At 41.4% G+C, this 14,752-nt stretch overlaps 1 protein-coding gene across 3 annotated transcripts in view; it reads left to right on the top strand.

The window, feature by feature from the left end:
- Positions 1–14,752, top strand: part of TOGARAM1 (TOG array regulator of axonemal microtubules 1) — a 1,826,974-nt gene that overhangs the window by 479,600 nt on the left and 1,332,622 nt on the right. The gene's annotated exons all lie outside the window — the stretch shown is intronic.

Below are 14,752 nucleotides of genomic sequence, written 5' to 3'. Positions count from 1 at the left end.
ACACTGCAGTTCATACTCCCTTTTCTGGGACAAAACGATTGGATGTGTTCGATAGACCTCCAGGATGTGTACTACCACATAAAAATGGACAGGCAGTCCAGGTGCCATTTGCACTTTTGGCTAGGAGCCAGTCACAAGCTCTGCCCTTTGATCTCACTACAGCCCTCAGGGGGTTCACCGTGTATGGCAGTAGTCACGGCTCACTTGAGACGCCTAGGATTCTGAGAGCTTCCTTACCTTCAGTGCAATGAAAAAATCTTTGCCCCCTTCCTGATTTCTTATTTTTTTGCATGTTTGTCACACTTAAATGTTTCAGATCATCAAACAAATGTAAATTATCCAAACCTACATGGCCCTATGTGAATAAGTAATTGCCCCCTAAACCTAATAATTGGTTGTGCCACCCTTAGCCGCAACAACTGCAATCAAGCATTTGCGATAACTGGCAGTGAGTCTTTCCCATCGCTGTTGAGGAATTTCGACCCACTCTTCTTTGCAGAATTGTTTTAATTCAGCCATATTGGAGGATTTAAGGTCATGCTACAGCATCTCAATTGGATTCAAGTCCGGACGTTGACAAGGCCACTCCAAAACATTTATTTTGTTTTGTTTTTTAAGCCATTCAGAGGTGGACTTCCTGGTGTGTTTTGGATTATTGTTCTGCTGCAGAACCCAAGTGCGCTTCAGCTTGAGGTCACAAACTGATGGCCGGACATTCTCCTTCAGGATTTTTTGGTAGAGAGAGAATTCATAGTTCCATCAATCACAGCAAGTCGTCCAGGTCCAGAAGCAGCTCCAGACCATCACACTACCACCACCATGTTTGACTGTTGGCATGATGCTCTTTTTATGAAATGCTGTGTTACTTTTACGCCAGATGTAACAGGACGCACACTCCTCAAAAAGTTCAACTTTTGCTTAGTCAGTCCACAGAATATTTTCCCAAAAGTCTTGGTGTCATAAAGATATTTTTTGGCAAAAGTGAGATGAGCATTTATGTTCTTTTTGGTCAGCAGTGGTTTTCGCCTTGGATCTCTACCATGCATGCCATTTTTGCCCAGTCTCTTTCTTATGGTTGAGTCATGAACACTGACCTTAACTGAGGCAAGTGAGGCCTGCAGTTGTTTAGATGTTGTTCTGGGTTCTTTTGTGACCTCTTGGATGAGTCATCGCTGTGCTGTTTGGGTAATTTTTGTAGGCCGGCCACTCCTGGAAGGTTCACCGCTGTTCCATGTTTTCTCCATTTGTGGATAATGGCTCTTGCCGTGGTTCTCTGGAGTCCCAAAGCTTTAGAAATGGCTTTGTAACCTTTTCCAGACTGATAGATGTCAGTTACTTTGTTTCTCATCTGTTCTGAAATTGCTTTAGATCGCGGCATGTTGTCTTCCTTTTTGGGATCTTTTGGCCTACTTCACTTTGTCTGACTGGTTCTATTTAAGTGATCTCTTGATTCAACATGTCTGGCAGTAATCAGGCCTGGGTGTGGCTAGTGAAATTGAACTCCGCTTTCCCAAAAATGTGGTTAACCACAGTTATTTCATGGCAAGGGCGGCAATTACTTTTTCACATAGGGCCATATAGGTTTGGATATTTTTTTTTCCTTAAATAAAATCACTTAAAACTGCATTTTGTGTTTACTTGGGTTATCTTTGTCTAATATTTGTCTAGTATTTAAATTTGTTTGATGATCTGAAACATTTAAGTGTGACAGACATGCAAATAAATAAGAAATCAGGAAGGGGACAAATACTTTTTCATTGCACTGTAGATGACTTGTTCCTAACCGCCACCGCCGAGCATCTACTAACCAAAGCAAGAGACACTACCTTGCAGTTCTGCTCTCACCTAGGAATCACAATAAACTATGAAAAATCTGCCTTGTTGCATCGGAGCTTATCGTTTTTATTGGAACAGATCTAGATACAACAAAAATGATAGCAAAACTTCCTTCCAAAAGGGTTGAAGTTCTGTGACGTCAGGTCCTAATCCTACTTTCCAAGAAAAAAGTACAAGCAAAAACAGTCCTGAAAGTCTTGGGAACCATGGCAGCAGTAGTAACCCTAATTCCATTAGCAAGTCTGCATATGAGAATTCTGCAGTGGTTACTGTTCACTCAGTGGTCCGTGCAGGAGCTACCCATGTCCCACCAAATTATAATAATGGAATCTTGCAAGAAGGACGTTCGTTGGTGGCTTCATGCCATTCATGTGACATTAGATCGACCCTTTCTTCTTCCAAAACCTTTAGCCACGGTGACCACGTACGCTTCCCAGATTTGGGGGGGGGGGCATTATCTGGGAAGGACAATCCACGGCACTTGTCAGAATCACGAGGCACACGTACACATCAGTGTCCTAGACATGAGGGCGGTGCTTCTAGCATTGCAAGTATTCTGAAACGCTCTTCCGCTAGGAACTATTGGAATACAGACAGACAACATGTCAGTATTGTGGTATATAAACAAACAAGGAGGAACCTGATCTTACCCCCTTTGTCAGGAGGCCTTGAGAGTATGGCAGTGGGCGACCTCCTCCCAACACTTTCTGATAGCAATGCACATCCCAGGGAAATCCAGCGTGGTAGTACACAAACTCAGCAGAGTGATTCTGATGCCTCATGAGTGGTCCCTAATACAAGAAGTAGCGGAGATGATTTTTCTCAAATGGGGCCAACTTTGCTACGACCTTTTTGCCACGTCCATGAATGCCAAATGCAGCAGCTATCTTGCCCTAATCCCCCCTCTGGGAGAGTCACCAAAGGATGCACTTGTACACGATTGGCCCCCTGGTCTCCTCTATGCCTTCCCTCTTTTTTCGTTGATACCCAAAGTTCTTCAGAAAGCCAGCTTCTTGGGAAGGAATTTGATACTCGTCACCCAATACTGCCCTTATCAAATCTGGTTCCTCTTCCTTTGGCCTCATCTCCAGGAGGAGCCGTGGATTCTGGACCCAGTTTCAGACCTTCTGACTCATGCATCAGGGATTCTCCACCCCTTCCTTCAAACCCTCAAATTGACAGCTTGGCTGCTCCAATTCCAAACATACTCGGGCTCCCTAACCTTTCTCCATCAGTGAAACATATCTTGATCTTGTCTCATAAGGCTTCAACAAGGAAGTTGTATATGAGCAAATGGAAGAAATTTTCTTCTTGGGCCTTGAATAACTGTATTGACCCCTTCTCTGCCCCTGTAGCCTCCATTCTTGAAGTCTTGACAGAGCTATTTAATGAAGGAGCAGCTGCAGCTAGTATTAGAGTTCATTTAGCATTGATATCTAATTTCCATATAGGTGACTCGGGGCCGGATGTGATGTCCCACAGACTTTGCAAGGCATTTCTTAAGGGCACTGTTTTATTAAGACCACCCATTAAAGCCCCTCCAGCACCATGGGACCTGAACTTTGTCTTATCCGTTTTGATTCTTCCCCCTTTTGAACCTGCATCATCCTGTGATCTAATGTTTTTGACTTGGAAGACAATTCTTTTGATAGCCATCACTTCTGCTAGAAGAGTTTCAGAGCTACAAGCATTGTCTGTAAAGCCCCCCTACATGCTTTTCCAGAAAGACAGAGTGTCTCTACAAGCAAACGCATCCTTTCTACCCAAAGTATGCTCAGAATCTAATTTGGACCAATCCAGAGACCTACCACTTTTTTTCCCCCAACTGTGGCAACAAGGCCGAATGTATGCTACACCAACTAGATGTACATAGACAATTACATTTCTACTTACATAGGACAAAAGACTTCAGAAAATCTGACCAATTATTTGTATCATTTTCAGACTACAAGAAAGGTGATCCTATATCTAAAGTCACACTTTTGAAATGGCTATCAGATTGTATTACTTTTACCTACAAATCTCAAAACAAAGAACTCCTCAACAAAGTAAAAGGTCATTCTACAAGAGCCATAGCAACTTCTTCTGTCTTTCGGGCGAGACTACCAATTGATATCATTTGTGCTGCAGCAACATGGGCCAAGGCCTCTTACCTTTAGCACTCATTGCAAAGTGGATTTGGCCTCTTTTGGGTCCATTGTTCTGAAGAATATTCTACCCTGAGCCACCCAAGAAAGATGGTGCTAGGGATGCTGTCCCAACCAGTTAAGAATGAAGGCAAAATAGGACAACATCACATAAAGACGTTAAGTACTCACCATAACGTTCCATGTGTGTTGTCCATTTCGCCTTTATTCTTACATCCCACTCACCTTCCCCCAACCTTTGGCTCCTGGATGACAGAACAGATACAGTTGAAAATGTTCTCTGGCCTTCTTCATTGCTCTGTAAGTTTTTTGATAGTTTTAATTGGTACCTATTGTTATATCAGCAAACAAGATCTGGGGAGCTTTCCTAGGGCATGATGGGATAGGGTTACAGCCATTTGCTAGTGGAAGACCTCGACCTTTTGTATAAGGCTGAGTCAGAACCGAGAATCTGTTCCGAACCCACCCAGTTAAGAATGAGGGCGAGATGGACAACACACATGGAACGTTATGGTGAGTACATAACTTCTTCTTTCTTCCCCTTCCTCATCTTCAAAACTTGGCAAACCTAAAAAGAGGAGTTTAATTGGTGCCAACTTCTCCCTGAGCACTAATGACCAAAAGACTTAATACTTTGGTTCCCTCTGCCAATGCGGAACTCACAGTTACTTCAAAGGATACTTCCGTGCCGACCTTGGCACCGAAAGTGTCTCCTCCATCTGTGCCTAAATTGTTGGTGTGGATCCAAGACCAGACCATGGAGCCGACAGCCTTGGTGCTGTCTTCTATTTCAGCCCCGATGTCTTCGGTGCCAACTGAAAACACTGAATTTTCTTTCCTTGATTCTCCTAGGACCAGATACCCCCCACCTGTAGATCCTTTGCAGGTCAGTTACCTAGCCCCTTTTTGGAAAGACCAAAATCCCCTCTCTACCCATGTCAGTTCGTTCCACCAAGAGTCTGACAGAAATAGATATGTTGAGGTTGGTGGATCAGCTCCTTGTGGCGAGGAGACTCTCAGGTGAGTCCTCGGTTCCAGACCCTTCCAGGGCTGGAACCCTTCCTTCTGTAACCCCACCTAGTCTTCCTCCTCTGACTTCCTCTGAGGACTTGGAGATTCTGGCTCTGAGTTTCCTCAATGTTTTGGTTCTGATGAGATTTCCATCTCTGGTTCTGATTTCTACCCAGAGTTCTTCAGCTCTTTTGGATCTGGAGATCTCTCAGGGTTGTGTCTATGCTGTCAGTTCTGGGGGCGGGGTGTGACTCCAGTGTTTTTGGAGCTTCTCTGCACCTCAGGGCTTCGGCACTTGTCAGGTCTACCGCAACTTTGGCTTCGGAGGTGGTTTCTTTGGAGCAGGGAAGGATCACAGTTCCGAGGTAGTCTTTCTCAGCTCTGTGCTCCCTTCCCTCTTCAAGGGACTAGCTTTCCAGGTCATAGAGACGGCCCTGTCCACTATGGGCATTCATTCGGCTCCTCCTCTATCGGAGCAGTTCCTCAATCCTTCCCCTCATCCAGAGCTTCAACCAATTCCAACACCTGGACAGCAAGACCAAAACTGCAGGAGTCACCTATTCAGGTTTTGTCCTCTTCTGATACCTCCCTAGATCATCAATCTATGTAAATTGAGCTTTGAAAGCTCCTCCCTTTCTACACTGCTGTTGATATCATAGTTTCATAGGTAGGTACTATGCTGTCGGCCCAAGGGCTTAAGTAAGCCTAGCCAACAAGGTTCCCTGGCTTACACCACCTAAGAAAGTTAATTTCCTGTGCCCCTGTCGAGCAGAGCCACAGAAGTGATCCCTGGGGTGTATTTCCTATTTCCCATCCACTCATCAAGATTTTTCTTGAAGAGTGCTAATGAGGAACTTTGCTTGACATAGATATGGGGTAGCTTGTTCCTGAGTATAAGAAGTCTCTGGGACAGGAATCTATCCCTCCAGCATGTCCTGTTTATTGTGGTGACAAGGTTTAGGTCCCTAGAGTGTGTAGCTTGGAGGGATTTTGATTTCTTTAGGTGTAGCATGTCCAACAGCTCTGGGTTTAACATAGCTTTATATTTTAGGCAGAGATCTCCTCGGAGTAGGCGATATGTTACAGAGAAAAGCTGGAGTTTTTTGAGACTGTCAGTGTGGGGCATCTATTTGAGGCCAGTAATCCTCTTTTTGAGGTACTTCTGTGGCCTTTCCAGCTGCTGCAGATGTCTTGTGAGGAACATTCCAAAAGGGGTGTTGTACTCTATAATGGGTCTAATGAGTGCCGAGTAGAGAGGAACAGTGACCTCTTTTTTTCCTGGATGAGAACTCTTTTGTGATGAGGTGTGCCACATAGCAGGATTTCCTGACTACTGTGGTGATGTGATTGTCAAAGGAGAGACTACTGTCCACCTGGGTCCCAAGGTCTCTTATCATGCATTCGGCATTAAGTAGACTGCCGTTTATGTGGCAGTTCATGGGTACAGAGTTTTTACCAAAGGGGATGACAATGCAGTTTTTGGCATTAAGCTTGAGGCCATGCCTCTGACATCAGGCATCTGTCTCACTGAGGCCCTTCTGTAGGATTTCCACATCATTTGAGGACTCAACTATGGCTCCTAGTTTGCAGTCATCTGCGAACTTCGTTAGCCAGAGGCCTTCTGTGTTAGCCTGTACTGTAGATACCAAACCGGAGAGGTCCCAGGACTGAACCCTGTGGTACTCCACTTGTCACTGGATTGAAGTCAGATTTGGAGTCTGCAACTTTTACAGTGTGGGTTCTGTCAATGAGCCAGTTGGCAACCCATCTTGTGACGTCTTGAATTATTTATTTATTTTCCTTGTGCTTGTTTTGAAAAAAGTGCATTTTGTCTCTTGTTATCCATTCTGCAGTTTCACTTGCTCTGAATTCATTATCTAGCTAGTTGTTGGATAAAGTAGTTTATTTCTACACCACAGCAAACTCCTTCCTGTGTTACTAGGACTAGGGATTTTCCTTCTAATGGCAGTAAGTGGTAGCCTGGTCTGTACAAGTCAGGAAACACACTAGAAGTCCCTGACTGTAGTTTTATTGTCCAGAGTGCTTATTAGTCAGCTTTCCTTGTTTTTAGTGCTTGTATAAATTTGGCACAATTGAGTGTCTCTTCGGTTATTTCCACAAAGCAAAGTACTTTTATTGAATAATACTGTTATAAACTGTTTAAAGTAAACTGCTGTTGATATCTTGAATTACTTATTGCCTGTCCTTGTGCCTTTCTTTATGCTTAAGTTTGTTTGTGGTAGCATTGCACTTGGGGCACCCTTTTGTGTGTTTACATTAGGAGGACTGGACTTTCAGTGGTGTAAGGGCACTAGATGATTGTCACTGTTGAAGTAACACCCCAACCCCATGTGCAAAAATGGGAAAAGGCGTTGTAGACGTATGGATGAGACTTATTCATCTTGTGGTATTATGTATTTACTTAGTCTGTGTTGGAGAACACACAAAAGAGCTTTAAGCATAGTCATTTTATTGGTCAGAGGGCTCAGTAGTCAGTTGTCTGTGTTTTCAGTGCTGGTATAAATTTGGGGTGTTTGCAAGGAAATGCTCACCTTACCAGTGTCCTGTACAGACGCAAACATGTAGAAGCAAATTTTCCGTATAAAACTGCCTGTAAAGCAGTAAGTATGGAGCAAATACCTTGCAAACCAACAAGCTTAGAGTAGTTAGTTTGCACGTTGAGTGGAAATGCCATTAAATTTAGTATTTTATAGCTTAGTCTGTCTCAAACCCCTTCCTCAAAAAAGCACCCTTAATAGCCTTCTGTTAACTCCTGTATGTCACATCCTTGTAGCTCAGCAATTAAAAGGACTGGATGATATGGATATGCAGTTCCTAAATTTTCTGCAGCCGGCCTGGTAGATATAAGTATCTTGAAACAGTGTAACAATTGTCTCATGTTTATTGGCAACCACTTAATCCTTAAAGTAACATATACAATATGCAAGATGTGTACGTGCACAGTGTCACTAGAGGCTAAACTGTCACATACAAGCACACATCAGGTTGTCAAAACCTTGCATACATTACCCACCACATACAGCACACAGCACACATATAGACCAACGCATGCTGAGGTACTTAAATGCAATCTTCCTAAACAATAAAGACCTTCTGTCAGCAAAGATTATCCTTAACAAACCAAAAAGCACTCAACAAAAGCAACACCTAGCACTACGCACACAGCCACACTTGGTAGAGCCCGAAGTACAAAGCCCATAAGGTAAGCAAAGATGCTTCCCAGGACTCTAGTCATAAGGGACTCCATTGTAATACATACTGATGCCCCTCTAACCAGGCTGAACAAGAAGAAGATAATGCCTAGTTGCTTACATGGAGCAAGCATTCACCAAATTGCACACACTCAAGTCAAAACACCATAGGTACCAGTATGATTTCATAATAGTCCATATAATGTGTAAGTGACCTGATACATATCTCTTTAGACTATATGAAGAGAGATGCTATAGATCTCTTTGACTGTGTGTCTCAAGCTGGTATGAGCCTAACTCTGAACAGCATGTTACCTCTAGCATGGATGATGCCACAGTACAAAAATAAATTTATTGATTTTAACAGTTGACTGAGTTTCTGGTGTCATTACAAGGGAATTCAGTATTTGTCAGCAGAGAAAGTCATGGTTAATGGATGACATTCTTTTGCTAAGGTTGGTCTGCACCTGTTCCCTCTACGCTTTGGGTAAAACTTTATCTTTCCCCATAGAGCCTTTTTAGGCAATGCCAAATTGACATGACCTACTGACATAGCAAAATCACCTCAACTGAACCTCAAGGTGCTACTGCATAATGCCAGGATCCTAAACAAAAAAACTGCGCTCCCTCCAAGCCCTTTTCACCGTGGAAAATATAGACATCAGTGCAGTAACTGAGACATGGTTTAAAGCTGCAGAGAGTACCTTGACTGTACAAAGTTTCAATACCTTCCACACTTTTAGACCAGTAGATGCACATACAAGGACTAAAGGTGGATGTGTTTCGATATACATCAATAGCAAGCATACATCTAGGTTGGTGAAACAGGATGACACAATGGAGTTTCTCCATGTGCAGGTCACTGTAGATAAAATCATGTCCCATATCCTAGAAAACTACAGGTAGCCCTCTGTGTCCCACAAAACTCATTGTGCATACTTAGACCTACTGGAGACGCTCAGCATCCAACCAAACACCTTACTCATGGAAGACTTTAATTACCTGTCTATAAACTGGGAATCTTACACAGCCTCAAATCTGCAGGCACATCAGACATTCCTGAATGTCATAAATACAAATACCCCTGACAAGTTAGTGTATACGCTTACTACAGGATTCAAAATACTAGACCTTGTACTCTCAAATATGAAAGAATGCTGCAACCACCAAATGTCACATCCTCCCTGGTAAGGATGACCATAAAGATGTTTCCTTCTAAATCAAAATCAGCTCAGTAACCCTAGTAAACCCAGTAACGTTTAGGAACTATTGCAAGACAAACCGCCTTTTATTAAACAGTAGTATGTCAAAATTCAGTGCCCCTCCAAACCTGGAGAATGCAGCAGCTTTTGCAGAATTGTTCACAGAAAGTCAAACAACCATGTTGGTGGCTGCATAGAGGCTGTTGTACCAAAAAGTAAGTCCAAAACTAACTTCAGAAAAAAAACACCCTGGTGGCATCCCAAAATAAACAGGTTATATGAAAAAAATTAATGGCTAAAATCAGGAAGTGTAACTCTCATAAAAATAAGAACTCTCATCAAATTAAACGGGTAACTAAGATCAATATTTAAGTCCAATGAATCCAACTTTGAGGTCAAGATAGTCTCCCAGGCAAAAGACAACCATAAGGCCTTCTTCAGCTGTGTCAGAAATCTCAAAGACAGCACATGACACTGTGCTGAACTGGTGGTTAATGGCATCAGATTCACCGAGCCAGGCAATATAGCAAATTTGCTGACTGACAAATTCAGTTCCAACTTTACTCCCCCTCAATCTCAGCCACCCTACCCAAGAAATGCCCTAAAATATAACCCCTCCAACTATAAATAGAAAGCATGTCCTGGCTGCACTTGCTAAAGCCAAGAATATAGCTGCACTGGGCCCCAGTAGTATCCCGGGATAGGGGTACCTCCTGAATAGACTAAAATATGACCTGTCAAGGCCACTGAAGTTACTATTTAACTATACTCTCAAAACAGGCTTTGTGCTGTAATAGTGGGGGACTGCAATGGCCACCCCTCTTCATAAGGTTGGACTATCAACAGATCATGGAAACTACAGGCCCATTAATCTGACTAGTCTTATATACAAAGCTATGGAAAAAATATCATGGAAATGATCAACAAAGACATGGGGAGCTTCAGACACTGAATCCATCTAGGTTTGGCTTTGTCAAAGGAAGGTCATGCCTACTGAACCTGGTGGATTTCTTTGAGAAGGTCACAAAGGCAATGTATAAGGGTAAAACAGTACATAATGTAAACACACAAAAGTGGACCAGCACGTAGAGAATAGCCAGATAAAAAGTATTTATTCCATCATAGTTTCATCAATCCATACAAAGTAATGGTGGTAACCATTACTAAAGCAAACCGGTTTCGGCTTGTATAAGCCTTTGTCAATGCAAAGAAATGAAAAAAGTCAAAATCTCCACCATTTTGAACACTATTTATAGTGCAACTCTTAAAGGACCATGCCTCCAAATTTTACATGTGTGAAAAATCAGTGAATTGAATATTCTAACTGAACAAATAACTTATTCAGTTAGAATATTCAATTCACAAAGAGGCAGGTCACCAGTGGAGTTTCTTTGGGCTCATTGATGGGCTCACTCCTCTTTGATTTCTACTTTTTGGAAGTCAAGACCAATGTCAAAGGCCTCTGGCTGACCAAGTTCGCAAATTATTCCAAACTGGGAGTAGTCATATAATCCACCCAAGAAACAAACATCTTACAAGGTCTAACACAGACGAATGACTGGTGCTAAATTCTCAGCCTAAATCTTAGTGCTAACAAATGCAGTGTAGTACCTTTTGTGAAGTTGGCCACCCCAGGAATCTACATTATTAATAAAACACCCCTAAGAGTAGACCAACTGTTGAGGGTCTGGGAACACATGTAGACAGTAACCTGGCCTTTGACCAGCATGTGTCCATGGTAGTAAGAAAATATTTCTATGTTGCTCAATTTAAAAGTAAGGGCATGGCATCAAGTTCCAGGGAAGTCATCGTACCACTATATTTGGCCCTCATCAGACCCATCATTTATAATACCCACTTTGGTATGCACCTTACCAGATATATGCAACAACTGCAACATCTGCTAAAGTTCCTTACAAAAAGAATATAGGGCATAAACACAATGTTATATGTGGGTTGTCTCAAAGCCCTCTCTATACTCTGTGCCTACAGAGTAATGAGAGGCCATCTATGCCTGGCATACAAGACAACTCTGGACAACACTCTGATGGACCTTTTGCACACATGCAAAACAAACAACATCAGAACTACTAGATCTGAAGTCCTACGTTTTGCTTGCAACATAAATAGAACATGTTGGAGAGAGAAATATGTATCTCAGTGAATTCCCATTCTCTGGAATAAGCTCCCTTCCTTATGAAACAAAGTCCCTCCCTAACCCTATTTAAGTGTAACATGGACCATTGGATGGGAAATTGAAAATTCATCCCTGGTCTGGCACCTTTGTCTCTGAAGGACAGAGGCAGTCAGTAAGTCATGTCATAACCAGGGATCACCCCGTATATAAATGTCTAAAACTTATAACTTGTGGGACACATTTGCATTGCATGGCTAGGGTTATAAAGGCCCTAGTGGTCATTAGTCTAGTATATGTCTATGAACTTATGAACAAAGGCTTAGCCATTCATGCAACAGCGACATTGTCATTGTTTCATCTCTCTGTTCAATGCAACACTTCCCTAGTTATTTAGTTGACCTCGGTAGAAGTCTAACATTGCTTGTAGACCAGTCTTTACAGTTTCAGGTTTGATTGCATAGCTGTTTGGAGTATGAGCCAGGACATGCACTTTAATGCTGTAACTTTGCATCTGCCATGCTTTTTTTGTTATTTATTTAGTTTTTTTCAGCTATTAAGTAGTTCAGAGTCTGCTGTAGCTCATACTTTACAGATAAAGATGCTGTGCTGTCTCTCTTTGAAGAAATATGTACCATTCATGTTTTGTAGACAATTCACAAATTCCCTTTTTTGTTGCTGTTATTTTTTAAAGTTTGGAAACCTTGTTTGGGATGGAGTAGAGGGAGACTTACACAAATTCTGTTGTATTCTGGCAAAAACTGACTCGTGGGTTCAAAGATGGTGAACTTGAAATAGTTGCTGGACTGTGTCCGTAATGTATTTTCCTTGCAGATCATGCTCAGAAAATTATTTTTCAGTTTTTACTTTTTGTGGTCATTTGTTAAATAACTCATCTTTATTTGTATTTTACCAAAACATTATGAAAAGTCAGCAGTCTCTTGAATGTAATAAAAATATAGAATACCAGTCCCTAAACATTGACTGGAACACCCTCTTGTCAATTATTTGCAACCAATCATGAAAATATGACATTTAAATTAAATATTTCAAACAATGGTGCTTATAACAGTATTGCAGTTTACATTGCTAACAGAAAATTGTAGTTTTTTACACACAGACTAGGCTAAACATTTTCAGCATTAAGATTCATGGTGAAAGAGAAAGTACTGTTTTCCCTTTTTCCCATTATTACTACTAGGATTTATAAATATATACCCAAAACATTAATTCTAGCATGCATGAATACAGTTTTTGTGTCTTTCGGCTTTTCCCGGTTAGGGATCGCCACAGCGGAACTCTGGTCCGCTAATGATTGGCAGTTGATTTTTACGTACCCACTTGCCAGGCCTGACACACAACCTTCAATGAAGGTACGCCCATTCACGCATGTCTCCACGCAGAAGACGCTGTAGCTGAGAATCGAACCGGACAGCGTCTTACTGTGAGGCGACAACACTACCGCAGCACCACCACCGCGGGTCATGCATGAATACAATACAATCTGTAAATTTAAAAAAAAAAATTTGTAGCACAGCTGTTATGAACATAACAATGAACATCCTAGAAACTAGACATAAAAATAATCTTCTTGCTAGAATTCATGTGTTTTCATGTACATCAAGAATCTTTTTGCATAGCCTTATTTAGTAAAGGAATCCTGATTTTTAGTCCATCAGTTATGAACATCACGATATAAAACTCTAGATATTGTACATCAGCGCAGTACATCTTGTTATTGTGAAAACAAATCTGAAAAGTTCCATCTTCAGACAGATACTTTGTTATTTTATCAACAGAAAACATCATGCTAGGTTCTCTTCCTGTCTTCTCAGAGTTGCCACCTTTCTGTGATAAAATGCTCTGTATTGACCACTGTGCCAAGTATTCGTGTATATTTTATGAATACTAGAAAGTTGTAATTCAGCTTGACTTATTTTTGCAGAATAAAGCATGAGTGGAATTTCCAAAACCAGCATCTGCATCAAGAACATAAAACAAAAAACTCCTGAATATTCACTTAGTGTAGCCCCCCTCCTCCATTCATATCAGGAAGGAAATGCAGTATCTTGTTAAAGTGCCATGACGAGAAAAGGCACTGAGCCTATAGGCAGCTATCCCAGATCCCATCCACAATTACTGTAATGTCAGATCATCAAAATAGCCACCATTGTCAAATACATCGTTATCAAAAAGGGCATTCATCTCTCATAATATCCCAGCCACAGTACACAGTACCAGTGAGTATCCCTGCTTGCTTCCCGTCATTACCTGTTTTTGTGGCATACCTCTGAACTTCAGAGCATTAAAAATCATAGTACTCTCCTTCAAAAGTCATAATAGGGGGTCAGAAAGAGGTGCTTGCTTTTATTTTTCAGAAGAAGTGGTCTTTGTTTACTAGACCCCATACAGTTAATGTTAATCTTTGTGTGGATGTAACTTGGTTATTTAATAAAGTATGCTTGTTTAAACTTATATAACCTTATGAAGAAAGTCAGTAAATGTAGGAGGAGCAAGCCTAAATCTGAAGGCAAAATCATAGATCTGTGCCTAATTCGTAGCAGCGAGGTATGTTTTGTGGTTATTTTTTGAGATTTGATGACAGTTTTCAAGTACAAACTAAATTATTTCTGTGGGCTTTTCTGTTGGTTTATACATAGCCATTGTTACTAGCCCAATGTTTAGTGTAATTAGACTGATATTAGAGTTGGCTGATGACATAGACAATATGAAACCCAAGCATTATGAAGACCTCAGCTAAGCTAATTGTTCAGATAAAGTTTGCTGTTTTGGTTCTCTGTAAATAGATGGTTGAAATGATCACATTCTGCTACTGCTGAAATTATAAGAAGCTTAGAAAATCTTTATGGGTGTAAGGCAGAATTTCCTACACTCCCTGCGTGGAGTGGTTTCTGTCACATGTCTTATATTATAACATGCCCTGTAGTCACTGCAACTTGAGCTGACAAATAAAAACCCTTTTGAGCTTTTAGCATTTGTCATATTTGTCATCTCAAGCTTTTATCCAAAGTCATTATCGTAAATTTCAAGTAACAGATGTGTAAGCATAGCATGCGATGTTTGTCCATTTTTGTCCAATTCAGCATTTGGGCTGTTGGATCCAACCTCGTCACCTTCTACCAGATCTTTGGATCTGAGACTTTGACTCCTCCCCTACCCACATTTCCCTCCTCCTGTCTGAATTACCTC

The sequence above is a fragment of the Protopterus annectens genome, chromosome 6.part0 (genome assembly GCF_019279795.1).
Source record: "Protopterus annectens isolate FY-2018-M chromosome 6.part0, PAN1.0, whole genome shotgun sequence".
NCBI lineage: Eukaryota > Metazoa > Chordata > Ceratodontiformes > Protopteridae > Protopterus > Protopterus annectens.
Note: the sequence above shows the minus strand (reverse complement) of the source record. Positions and strands in the feature narration are given on the sequence as shown.